Source organism: Trachurus trachurus, assembly GCF_905171665.1.
Source record: "Trachurus trachurus genome assembly, chromosome: 7".
Taxonomy (NCBI): Eukaryota; Metazoa; Chordata; class Actinopteri; order Carangiformes; family Carangidae; genus Trachurus; species Trachurus trachurus.
Genome location: NC_139901.1, coordinates 16,274 through 29,506, shown reverse-complemented (window position 1 = coordinate 29,506; position 13,233 = coordinate 16,274).

The window sequence follows — 13,233 nt, the reverse complement described above, 5'->3', positions numbered from 1 at the left end:
CCAGAGGAAGCCGAGGGGATTGCAGTTTTTTGAACGCGGAAGTGAGCTTCACTTTTTTTTTTCAATAAATCTTTATTGACAGAAATATAATCAATACAAAGGCAGTTATTATTAATGTATCTTCAAACAAACAATTGAACAACAGCCAGGGGGTAGGCTATTAAGTAAATACAGAGAATAAAGAGCACAAATCATATGTTTTCATAGCTTTCTTATTATTCGAGTCACAGATACTTTGCATGTACTGTTCCGTTTCCCTTTGGAATGCCACAAAACAGGGTTTAGAGTAGGGGTTTAGCTTTGTGTATGTGATATTTCCCTAATATTATTATCAAGTTTATGACATACAGTTCTTTCTGTTTCTTACTTTTGACATTGTGGACACCAAAAAGTACCTTGTTCCAGTCTAAAGAAAAATCTGAGTCAATCTTCAATATGATGTAACACATTACTTCTTTCCAGTAGGTGGCAGTATAGTTACAGTTCCAAAACAGGTGCATCACAGTTTCAGGCTCAGACTCACACAGAGAACAATTCACACATAGATCTTTCTTAAATTTTAACAAATAATGTTTGGCAGGGTAATATCTATGAATTAGTTTGTAAGACACTTCTCTCACTTTATTTGTAATTAGGTATTTGTATGGAAGGTTCCATATTTGGATCCAGTTCAGTCCATGAACAATATTAGACCAGTACTGAACAACAGATGGAGTCATGGTAATATCAGTTTGAAACAGTGATCTTATTATATAATTCCTTTTTTTAGTATTAACAGAAAAACACATATGCCCCACTGGTGTTAGTATGGGATCTAAAGGAGGACAAACTGGTTTACCAGCACCTCTTAATAGAGTTAAGATACCAGAAGGAACAGCATCCATTACAATTGCAAAGTCCCTTGGGGTCACAGGAATACCATGTTGAAAGGAATTCAGTGTAATCAAGTGAATTTCCATTATCATTGAGTAGTTGGGTAACTAAAATAATGTTATTATCAAACCATGAATTAAATGAATTATTCCCATGCCATTTCTATTCTTGAAAGTGGCTGGGTTGAGTGGGAGAGGTGTAGTTGGAATGGATGGGTTCTTGATGTTGAGGGAAGAGGGAGGTAGTGAATGCAGGAGATATGTATGCGCCCCATGTTGGTGACTTTGAGCAAGACAACGTTTGTGTGAAATAATGACAGGAATGGCGAAGGGTGGATTGCATGATGTAGGAACAGTAGAAGGGGCAATTTTGATTGGAATTAAGTTAAGTGAGTTGCTATGATTTGCAAACAGAGCCTGTGAACGATAAGGTCTAGTTGTCACTCTTACTGGGATGTTCTTGGGTGTAATGAGGCTGTTGCACAGGTAGGGGGAGCTAGACTGGGTTACAGCTGGTGGGAGTGCACTGTACCTATTGCACAGGTAGGGGGAGCTAGACTGGGTTACAGCCATGGTTACAGCTAGTCAAGGGTCACTGTGGTCACATGAGCGGAGGGTCAGCTCAATGTTCGAAGCTAGGAGGCGGGAACCTTGTAGGTTTGGGTGTAAGCCATCACTTGGAAAAAGTTGAGGTCTGTTTGAAAATGTAGTGAAGTTGTCCACGAAAGGGATGCTTTTGCGCATACAGACGCCCTTCAACCATGTGTGGAGCTGACGGAGACGACTGTATTTCTCATCGCCGTAGCGGGGAGAGGGCAGCGGAGCGGAAATAATAAGCTGCTTTCCGGTGTCCAGCAGCGAATCCACAAGGTGTATGAAATCCTCTTTGAGGGCCTCTGACCGCCGGGTCTTAATGTCATTCACACCTGCCTCAAGAACCAGGGCAGAGGCGGACCTGTACTGGCCACTTAGGTGCAAAGCAGCTGTTTTGATGTCATTCACTGAGGCACCTGGATGACAGAAAGTCCTGCCGTTACGCACCGCCACATGCCTGACCAGCGAAGTGCCAATCACCAGCAGAGACGGGGAGCGCTGCTGCTGCACCTGGGAGTGGGGCTGCACAGAAGACCTCCGTGGGGACTTGTGGGGATGTGGATACGATGGTGGAGATCCTTGTGATGTTATCTGCTGAGGTGGCCGGGAGACGGTGAGGGACGAGCGGTGTGACGAGCCGCGGGACTTAGGAGCAGGAGTAAACGCAGGCTGGGATTGCCTGCAAGTCTTACTGCGGGGGAAACGCACAGGTGCAGATGGTGAAGAGACCTGTGGCCTGTCATCCAGGAGGGGGAAGTCAGTTACGCTGAGAACATCATATTTATTGTTAAGTTGGATGTTAAAGTGGGGGGGTGCAGGTGCATGGGAGGGGGGGCTGCTTCTCCCTTTTTTGGCGCCCACACGAACCCAATGCTCCGGATGAAGAGGTGTGGAGCTCACAGCGGCTTTTGGCTTCGCTCCGAGCCGTGCCCAGGTGTCATCGGGAGCGGCGGCCACACCGGCGGAGGGGCGACAGTAGCCGAATGGCGAGTGATGTCACCGGGCTCATCCAGCGACGCAGCTCCGACCCTGCTGACAGCAGATGTTAGTTAGTTAGTTAGTTAGTTTTATTTGTCCACGATGTGGAAATTTGTCTTTGGTCTCATAAAAAACAACAAGCAGGACAATAACAGCAACAACAAGCAGGACAACAACAGCAACAACAACAACACTTACACACAGACATCTTCATGGCAAAAAGCAGGACAGCAGTGGCAGTTACATTACAACACATCGCATCAACGCATCAACGGGGCATGGTGTTCAGTGCCCCAATTGCATTAGGAATAAAAGAATTTTTAAAAATATTACGATTTGCCCTTGGTACTTTATAACGTCTACCAGAGGGAAGAAGTTCCAACTCCCTATTGAGTGGATGAGAGGGATCATTTGCTAACATCTCCTTTGAGCCTCTTTTCTTACTTCTTCCTTATCTTTGCTTCCTCTCTATCAGTTTTGGAGGCCAGTTCCTGAAGCCCATTGTTTTCCATGGTCAGGCGCTGCATGTCTTCCTCCATCCTTCTGGTCTGTAGCAACCACTGTCTCTCCTTGTTGAGCCAGCTCTCCTCCAAGTCTATTCTCTTTTTGTGCAGCTCCTCTTTCTCTTTCTTCTCCTGTGCGAGTGACTTTGGCCTCAGAGTCATGCCTCGCGTTGCTGGGGCTTGGTCTTCATGTCCTGGAGTTCCAGCGTGCACTCCAGGTTCTTTTGTACCAGTGTCAAGTTTTTCCTTTTTATAACTGGTGATCTGTGCACACAAGTGCACTCAGAGGTCTGCAGTTATTTCATAGCTGTAGAGGTCAGTGCCTCGGTGCATTTGCCCCATGGCACTAAGAACAATAGACTGCTTTTACACAGACTTTTAAATGTCAGTATGGTGAGACAGGTTTGCTTCTTAAGCAATGATTTACTTACTAAATAACAGTGAACAACATGAAGAGAAATCAAAAAGCTGCAAACAATAAAATACACATGTAGTTAAAGGGATAGTTCAGCATTTTGGCAATTTGGCCCATTGCCATAATCCCTATAGTTTTAGGAGTAGGTTTGTTACCTTTAATTGTCGGTGCAAGCTATTTTTAGAACGGCGGAGCAGAGCCACAAGCTGCTCAGAGCTACGCTACGAAAGCTAATGGTATTTCTTGGTTTCCCTCATCAAGCTCATCAAATACACAATCCAACAACTCCACAACGCTCTGGTGGACAAGTTGTGACCTGCACATTCACCACGCTATGAGATAATAACGGAACGTTAAGAGTTGTTTTCGAGCGGCAGTTTTTTGGAATGTAGTTCTGACGATGCATTTGCCTCTAAAACAACTCTGGTAACGTGTTATTATCTCATAGCGTGGTGAATGTGCAAGTCACAACTTGTCCACCAGAGCGTTGTGGAGTTGTTGGATTGTGTATTTGATGAGTTTGATGAGGGAAACCAAGAAATCCCATAAGCCTCCTTAGCCTAGTTCTGAGCAGCTCGCGGCTCTGCTCCGCCGTTCTAAAAACAGCTTGCACCGAGAATTAAAGGTAAAACTATAGGGATTATGGCAATAGGCCAATTTGCCAAAATGTTGAACTATCCCTTTAACAATTACACAAATGAAAGCAAACCTGCATGTCACTACATGGAGCACATTTAGATGACTGAAGGACAGATAGATCTGTGATTGTAGAAAGGTTTGATTCTGTGGTTTATACACAGGATAAACAATATAAGTCAGTCCAGTGACCTGTCTGAGTGTGTGTTGTGTTGTTTTACACAGCGACAAGAGCAAACCAAGGACAAAAGCTGTGAAGAGGACCTGCGAGCCGAAGTGGAACCAGACCTTCGTCTACACTCACGTCCATCGCAGGGATTTCCGCAACCACATGCTGGAGCTGACGGTGTGGGACCAGCCCAGGTCACCGGAGGAAGACAGCATCTTTATGGGAGAGGTAACACACACACACACACACACACACACACACACTGAACATTCCTGTACTCTCTTTTGTAGCACATATTTGTGACTAGTACCTGTGCCACCTCATGGTGATGGTTGGTCTGTATCACAGTTGTTACCTACTGTACACAGGACTTCAGTATAAATTAGTGTCCCCGCTGTAATGCAACACAACACAGTGAAAACCAGAAACACAAAAATAGGGGATAGGGATTGGGGAGATACACAACATAAGTGGGAAGCCTATACTTAAAGCAGAAGTAAGTGATATATTTGTGTTAATATAAGTCTTAAATAGTTATATCTTCCGACAGCAATCACTTACATAGAGTGTTTGGACCGAAACTCGGGTCTGTCAGTCCTTCTGCTCTGCTCTGAGTCGAGGAGAAAACATTTATCGTATCCTACAGTTTTTATCCAATGAGGAGAGAGAACGGCATGCAGGGCTGTGTGTGCAGCCAAGGAACGCCGTGAATGTGGCGACGTAGGGACGAGGACTGTTATGGTGCGTTCAAGGAAACTCCTAACTCGTGTTTTTCCGACCTGTGAAGTGGTACCAGTTCGATCTGGTACGACTTCACGGGTCGGGAGTTACGAGTGGCCGTTATAGTGACTTTCACAGGTAAAACAGGTCGGAAAAACACGAGTGGGTTGTCTGGAACGCTACAAAATCGTAAGTTGTGACTTGAAGCTGTAATTTACGGTTTCAAAAGCCTGCCTGGAACGCAGCATTAGCCAAAACGACCGGATCGCTTACTTCTGCTTTAATCTTAATTTACACTAATACTTATTATTGATGGCCACTCGCAACCAAAATACAAGCTGAGGGGGGTCCCCTCTTTAACAATTATGTTTGACATAATTGATGTTTTAAGTTCACTTATTTTATCCTAACTTCATTCCATGTAACACAGTTATGTGCAGATATCCAAAAGGCATAAAGTTACAGATGACATATTCCCTTCCCATATTCCCTGTTAATAGTAAATATCTTGTCTGATACCTTGGTCAAAGTTATCTGAGAGCAAGTCTCCTGGGTTTCTTTTGCAGGCTGCTGCTTTGTTTCCCTTTTTCACTCTAAAACTGTAGAAAACTAAAATAATACACTGATATTGTTAAAATATTGCAAAAGCGTGTTTTAACATTTTAACGTGTCCTAACTTTATGCCTTTTGGAGATCATTTCATCATTACCAGAAATTTTGACCAGGGGTGCCCAAACTTTTGCATGCCACTATGTTTGTTCATTGTTCTGTGTTCTAATGTAAAGTGAGCATCTGTTTACCAAATAAAATGCATTATTATTATTAATAATAATAATAATCCTGGGTAGGGCCTCAGTAGCATAACATTTATATTCATCTACTCTGTGGATTATGCCCTGAACAGATCCTGATAGAGCTGGAGACGGCCTTACTGGACGACAAGCCTCACTGGTATCCGCTCCAAACCCACGATGTCTCATCCATACCGCTGCCCCGGCCCTCCCCGTTCCTGCCCCGACGACAGGCCGAGCCTCCTGGCAAGAAGCTGCAGCGTGAGTCTGAGATTACGTGTGTGCAGCATGTGCATGAATCCGTTTGTCAGTATATTCCTATATATATATATATATTCTATTTCCTGATCCTCTGTGTGTGTGTGTGTGTGAGTGTGCGTGCATGCTTGCATCAACATGTAAGAGAGAAAAAGACTGTGTGGTTTATTATCAGTGAAATCTAACATGTATGAAGATGCAAATGTTTTCATCAGCCTTCCCTAACCCTGCCCTTTGTACCTGGATGTGTGCATTCGTATATGTGTGTGTGTGGTGTGTGGTATACACATCTGTGTCTGTCTGTGTGTGTGTGTGTGTGTGTGTGTCTATGGCTGTTTAGGTTCTCAGCGTGTAACAGAGCCTGAGTTTGATGAGGTTACAGCAGTAGTGTCTAAAGGTGGGTGGGGACCGTTTCCAAGTGTTACAATGCAGTGTGTCCCAGAGCCGTGTTTTCATTTGTGGTGGTGTTCTGGTGCATTCATTAACAGCAACATCAGCAGAAAAAATGAAATACTGATATTGTGTCGATGACACATATATGATAATATCTTGTAATAATAATTGTACTTTTGTATATTTTTGTACAATTATGTGTGACACTCATGAGCTAATTCAAAAAAAAGGGACAAAACACAACTTGACTATTGATGTTGTTTTCCAATAGTCAGCAAATATGATTATACGAAGATGAGACATAAATCACAAAGTCTCTCTTTGACCCAGGGGGATCCATATCACAATAATCATTTTAAAAAACACTGTAAAAAAACAAAAACAAAAATACAGCAGAATAGAAATAAGAGAGAAAAATACAAGTAAGAAAAAAAAGCAAAGCCTTCCACAATGTTCAATGTCTAACATACAGATATGTTCGGGAAACACCGTCAACTTTGTAGACAACATGTTGAAATAGTAGAAAGGTAGAGATCATACAGACTCCATGCTTCTGTCTCAGATGAGTCTCATCTAAAATAAAGTTGAATTTCCAAAATAAGACAAAGCACTGCCATGTTGAAACCCAGCTGGTTGTTTGTGTGTATCTGTGTACCGTAAAAGTCTGAGTCTTTGTCTCCGTACGTGAGGGTTGGACTGGTCTGGGCTTTGGATGAGAGTCAAGTTAAAAAGAGATAAAAGGAGGGATGTAAAAATATATCACTCTCACCAAGTTTTTGTTTTACTTAACATGCACGGCAGGAATACATGAAAAAGCTCACTAGCACTTTGTGAAGTGAAGCTAATGGCCCACACTGAGTTTGGGAAATGAAACCAGTGACCTTGGAATCACAACAAAACCCAGACACAGTCGCTCAGATCTCTTCAAGGCTGATCAGCCTCTTTATTTATATTTTTATCTTCAGAGATTAGTTCTGCCACAAACCAAAAAAAAGAAGATTTTTTTACTACACTTTAAAAATACAGCACACAGTCATGAAAAGTGTGTTGCTATTTTTAGAATCATCTTTGAATAGCCTGTATCCTTGAGGCAGATTGTTGTGTTGTGGTTGCTGTGCAGTAACTTCAGTGCTATCAGGCTGCAAGCTAACATGTTAGCATATCTAGCCTATTATTAGTAGTCATCTAGAATAGTGTAGAATGGGTTTACATGTCAGGAGCTAGGAGGCTACTAGCATGATGTCATACAGCAGACTACTAGCTAGTGTTGTAGTAAGACCACCTGACCTGAGGCCAAGTCAAGACCAAGACTTTGAGGGGGTCGAGACCGAGTCAAGACCAAGACCAAGACCAAGGGGGGACGAGACCCAAGTCCAAGACCGGGACCAAACCAATGCCAGACCACTTTCAAGACTATAACTGTATCCAGTAGCAGTACTGATAATAGTCCTGTGGCTTGATATTTACATTATTGCTCAGCTAAAAAGAAAAGCACATTTTATATCAAATCTAAACCATATTTAATTGAAACAAAGTTTTGACTGAACAGAAGAACACAGCAACACACAACCTGCTGAAGTCTCTTCCTACTGGTGACACTGGTGCAACCAAGTCTTTCAGATGGTTACACAAGCAGATACTTTGTAGAAGTTTGAATTCTCTTTAAGTTATTGAACTAGATCACATGAAGCAAAGTGAGCGAGAAAAAATCAACAACTGGATCTAAACCGAGACAAGACAGAGACCTTGAAAATGTGGTCTCAAGAAGACCGGTCTTGAGACCAAGACCGGTCTCGAGGACTACAGCACTACTACTAGCTTCATTCTTCAACTATTGATTATGAGCCTTTACACAAACAGTTAAATTGTAGATCATTTGTCCTTTGGTAAGGGATGTGGTGATTTATTTATTTTCACAGGAACCTCTCAGCAGTGGTCCTGTGTCATTCAGTCCAGTTGAATTCCAGTGATCCGCGGTGGACATTTGGATTGTTTTGGTGCCATTTAACTCGATAAAGTAACTGCATTAAAATGTGGGACTTGAAAAAGAAAACTTTGGAGCTTTGTTATTCAAGCTTAAGGATGTACAGCACACTTCCTCCTCAGCTATTTAGCTTTTTGTGCTCTGATGATAAAAATAATTCACTCTCTAATACTATCACATGGAGAGCCAACAGTTCAAGCCAGTGACGGACTGATCATAGGGCAATGTGGGCAAATGCCACAGCGGCTGGCTGACGATGCAACCGTTGGAGAGATAGAGATAGAGAGAGACAGAAAGACGGAGGGACGGACGGACAGAGGGACAGGCAGACAGACAGACAGAGAGGAGATAGGAGCCACAGCCCCCACCTCCACTCCTCCTACAAGCAGGAAGGCTCTTCAAGCCTCTGTTTTCTCGCTAGCGGCAGCAATAGCGATAGCAGGACGTAAACGGGCTGCACGTGTAGCTGCAGGCGGACTGTAAACACACACAACTTCTGTACCCAAACTCACCCCTTCTCAGCGCTGTACTGAACCCAACACCCCGTACCCAATCGGTTCAATACAAATACATGTACCGTTACACCCCTAAGCTCCACATATCAACACACTCATCATTGGTTTATCACATGTACTGCAGTCACCTTCACTTGGGTCTGAGGCTGCTGTTGAAGCACACAGCCGGAGAGGTAAATCCTACTCTGGAAAGCACGTCTGTATGTGTCATTTTCCAGGCAGAGAGATAATATTATCTCTATGCAACTACACCTCTCTAATAGAAACATGAGCTGGATACACCCTCTGTTTGGACTGTATACACACACACACGGATGTGTTTGAAGGAGGACAGTGTTTTGAAGTGTCAGTTGAGATGAGAAGCAGCTTTTGATGCTTGTATATCTGTTGTAGCTACTCACACTGCAAAGCCACAGACGCTTAGCCAGTGATTTTTGCAAGACATGCTCTCTAACAGGAAACCTGCTTTACTTTGAAAGTATGATAATAGACTTCAATCCACCTGATGGTCCAAACTAAATACAATCTTACCACACAGTATCTTCAATTAGCTAAATGACATATAACTGTAAATATAAAATCACTGGTTAAGTGGGGTTTTCTTTGTTCTTTTGCCCTGTGGAACTTTTTTCTGTTGTCCACATGCTCCCACACACCTGTTTTTCTTCTCCTCTCCCTGTTCCTCCTGTTTTCCCTACTTGTGTTTGCTACATGCATGCTAACATCAGGAGATCTACTAGGCACAGTAACACACTGCCACCTAAGATGCCACTTTTGTTCAACGGCATCCACAAACACACAACCAGGTAAGTTCATAGATTAGAGTTCAGTGTACAGTACTTCCAGAGGTGAGATAACCTCATTCAAAGTCCCATTGAAATATAATTATTATAATTATGCTACTATAGACAATTACAGCCTTGGTATTGAGGCTTTTTTCACCAATATCATACAGGCCCATGTCTACAAAACACAGAGCTGTGCTTTATGAAGTCACACAAAACTGACTGACAGACAGCAATTTAGTTTGAGTTTGTGATCAGTTTTTTCTACAGTGCAATATTTAGCCTCTGACACTGTTAGTGACACTTAAAGGGAGCAAGCTATTTTTAGAAAGGCAGAGCAGAGTCGCAAGCTGCTCAGAGCTATGCTATATAGAGGCTCATGGGATTTCTTGGTTTCCCTTATCAAACTCATCAAATACACAATCCAACAACTCCAAAACGCTCTGGTGGACAAGTTGTGACCTGCACATTCACCACGCTATGAGATAATAACACAACGTTACCAGACAGAGTTGTTTTAGAGGTAAATTCATGCAACACAGCTGATGCTCGTTCCCATCAGGGGCAGTTTTTCGGCAAGCAGTCTCTGCATTTGCCTCGAAAATAATGTTCCATTATTATCTCATAGCGTGGTGAATGTGCAGGTCACAACTTGTCCACCAGAGCGTTGTGGAGTTGTTGGATTGTGTATTTGATGAGTTTTATGAGGGAAATCAAGAAATCCCATGAGCCTCCGTAGCGTAGCTCTGAGCAGCTCTGCTCCGCTGATCTAAAAATAGCTTGCACCGACAATTAAAGGTAACAAACTTACTCCTAAAACTATAGGGATTATGGCAATGGGCCAATTAGCCAAAATGTTGAAGTATCCCTTTATAATCATTTTAATCTCATTACATTTTTTTTTAACCATGACCACTTCATGATCTGCATGATGTCAATACTCCAACAGATTCCTCCAGAGTTGTTTAAGATATAAAAGATATCAAATGAACAGGACTTTGACTTCTGTAGCTCCTTCCTCCTCCTGGCTGCATCACCTGTGTGTCTTTGTCCAGAAGACAACAGTGCAGCAGTGCACATTTTTGACAGGACAATTTGTGTAAATGATGCTTGACAGAAAAGTTCAAATGGACTATTTTCACACCTCTGCTCACCTGGCCAGTATGAAGTAGGTGTGGCTATCAGATTATCCAATGTTAGGCCTTTTTCAGTGTACTGTCTTTATTTATTTATTTATTTATTAGAATCCAAAGTTTGAGATTCCATTACGAAATGAGTAGAATACCTGATTAAAATACATATAATTTCATATCCTATCATACATTCACAATAACATCTGTACATAGTATTGTACAGTATATTCAGTGCACTTTGTACAAGCACTTTTCATTTGTTTCAGACATTTAACCAATAGAGAAGCAATTAATCAATTTTGTAGTTAAATCTTGTTAATATTACACTACACAGGATATAAGCTGTACATATGTATAGTATAGATGGAGTCACACGGCCGTGCAGAGACCAGTGGGCGTCTCTTCCTGTGAGTATGTTCCACAGCAGCAGCTTCACAGATGAGTTTCTCAGCTTTTCTCTCAGCTCCACGCTGCCTGCATGTCGAAAGACGAGCTCTGTCACGGGATCGCGAGTAGTCATGGCAACGCGCCATTCCATCACACACCGTGTTGTGATGTTCACAGATGAGGTGACAGTTAGGTAAGCACACGCACACACGGATTATCACTGTTAGCGATGAAACCAGCCAGAGTAAAGCTCCCAGGTTGAGGGAGACTACCCCCCACCCATTCTCACACCAGTCAGTCAGTCATGGTTCAGTTCTCAAAGAAGCATCATGATTTTGGGAATCTAACCAGACTTTCTTTTTTTAAATGTTTTTTTTTCTTTTTTTTCTGTTTGTCCATTGTTTTTCTCTTTGTGTTTGTTTCTGTCCTCTCCTCCTGTCTCCTCTTTCTCTTCTCCTCCTCTTCCTCCATTGGATGGCATTTTGTGCTGTGGTGCCTCTAGTGATCTCCAGCCTTCTCTGGACAGGGTTAGGAGTGCTAGCGCCAACTGTCTGACTCCAGACAATCATGAGACTGAAAGGTACCAGCCTCTGACCCCAGCATCCTCTAGTCCTCCTGCAGCTTCTTCCCTGGTCTTTGTAGTTTTCTTTCCCCCCTCCTACACAGGCTGATGATTCTAAACCCTCCCCTCCCCCTCACTCCCTCCCTCCCCTGCTCTACACCACTCTTCTAGTCTGCTGTTCCACCCAGCAGTTCCTGTGCTTTGCCACTTTGCCACTCAGGTTGTGTGTGAAGGTGCAGCGATTTGTAACAATATATTAAGGATTTAGTGACATATTCACCATGAAACTAGAATTACAGTTCTTACTATACATCTTGGTGAAACATTTTCATGTCAACAATATAGACTTTACTGTATTACTTGTAATAACCACATGGGAGCAGTGTAGCTGCAGATAATCTGCCATTAGATTGTTTGAACCCAATATAATGGCGCTGCTGTCTATTTGTATCATAATGTACAGTAATAGTCAGTTTCCACAACACTCTTGAAAGTCTTATTCACATGTGCATCAGATCAGAAACTCTTTTTTTGAAATAAACAAAAAAAAATTCTGTACATTGAAATTGATTTAGTGAATTTTACCTGGAGTTTTACACCAACAGAAGTAATTACTGGTGATCAACAATTCTCTGTTCAGTTGACCAGGTCACCAAATCAACTGTTGGCAGTGTAGTTTCAGTGTGGTTTGATGGCCAGGACCAGGATTAAAGTCATTACTGTTATATTTCTTGTCCAAAATCACATTATCACATGAAAAATGGATGCCAGCAAGACATCATGACACCTTTATTGACCCTTTTATTGAACATTTAGAAGTTGTGAATGTGATTGACCACTTGATAACAGAATCGGTGCACATCTTGTTACTGATCCTCAGCGCTCTCCTTTAGTCAACGTCCTTTATCTTAACTCGCTTAACTTCACAGCAGCCAGTCCTCAGCACAAAAAAGTATTAAACCAATAATTTGTCTGCTTTTTGACTTCTTAGTAACACCAGTATAACTGTTTACAGTCTCACCAAAATATACACTTTTAGACTGAGATATGAGATTAACATTCTTGGTCAACCATTACCCACAATGTAGTTAAAATATCTTGAAGGATAGGTTTGGATTCTTGGATACTTGAATTTGAATGCAATACTTACATGACATACAGTGGCAAGAGGAAGGGAGCTCATTGGAATGACCTGCATTTTTATTTTTTATTTTATTTTTAATTTTTTAAAGGTCAAATTTTCATCTCAGACAATCTATTTTAACTAATAACTTACAAATGATTGCATTGATCTTGTCTTGGTATTGACATCATTCAGAAATACACAGTGTAGTTGAACCTCCTGCCTAATGCTATCATTTTAAAGTAACTGGCAGGAATTGTCAAACCCTGGTGTCTAATCGAGGAAATCAGATTGGAGGTGTGGGTTAGAGCTACTTTTGCTCATAAATAAACCGAGTCCCGGTCAGAACCCAGACCTTAATCAAACAGAGATGCAGTGGAATAACCTACAGAGAGTTAAGTACAGTAGGTTACTG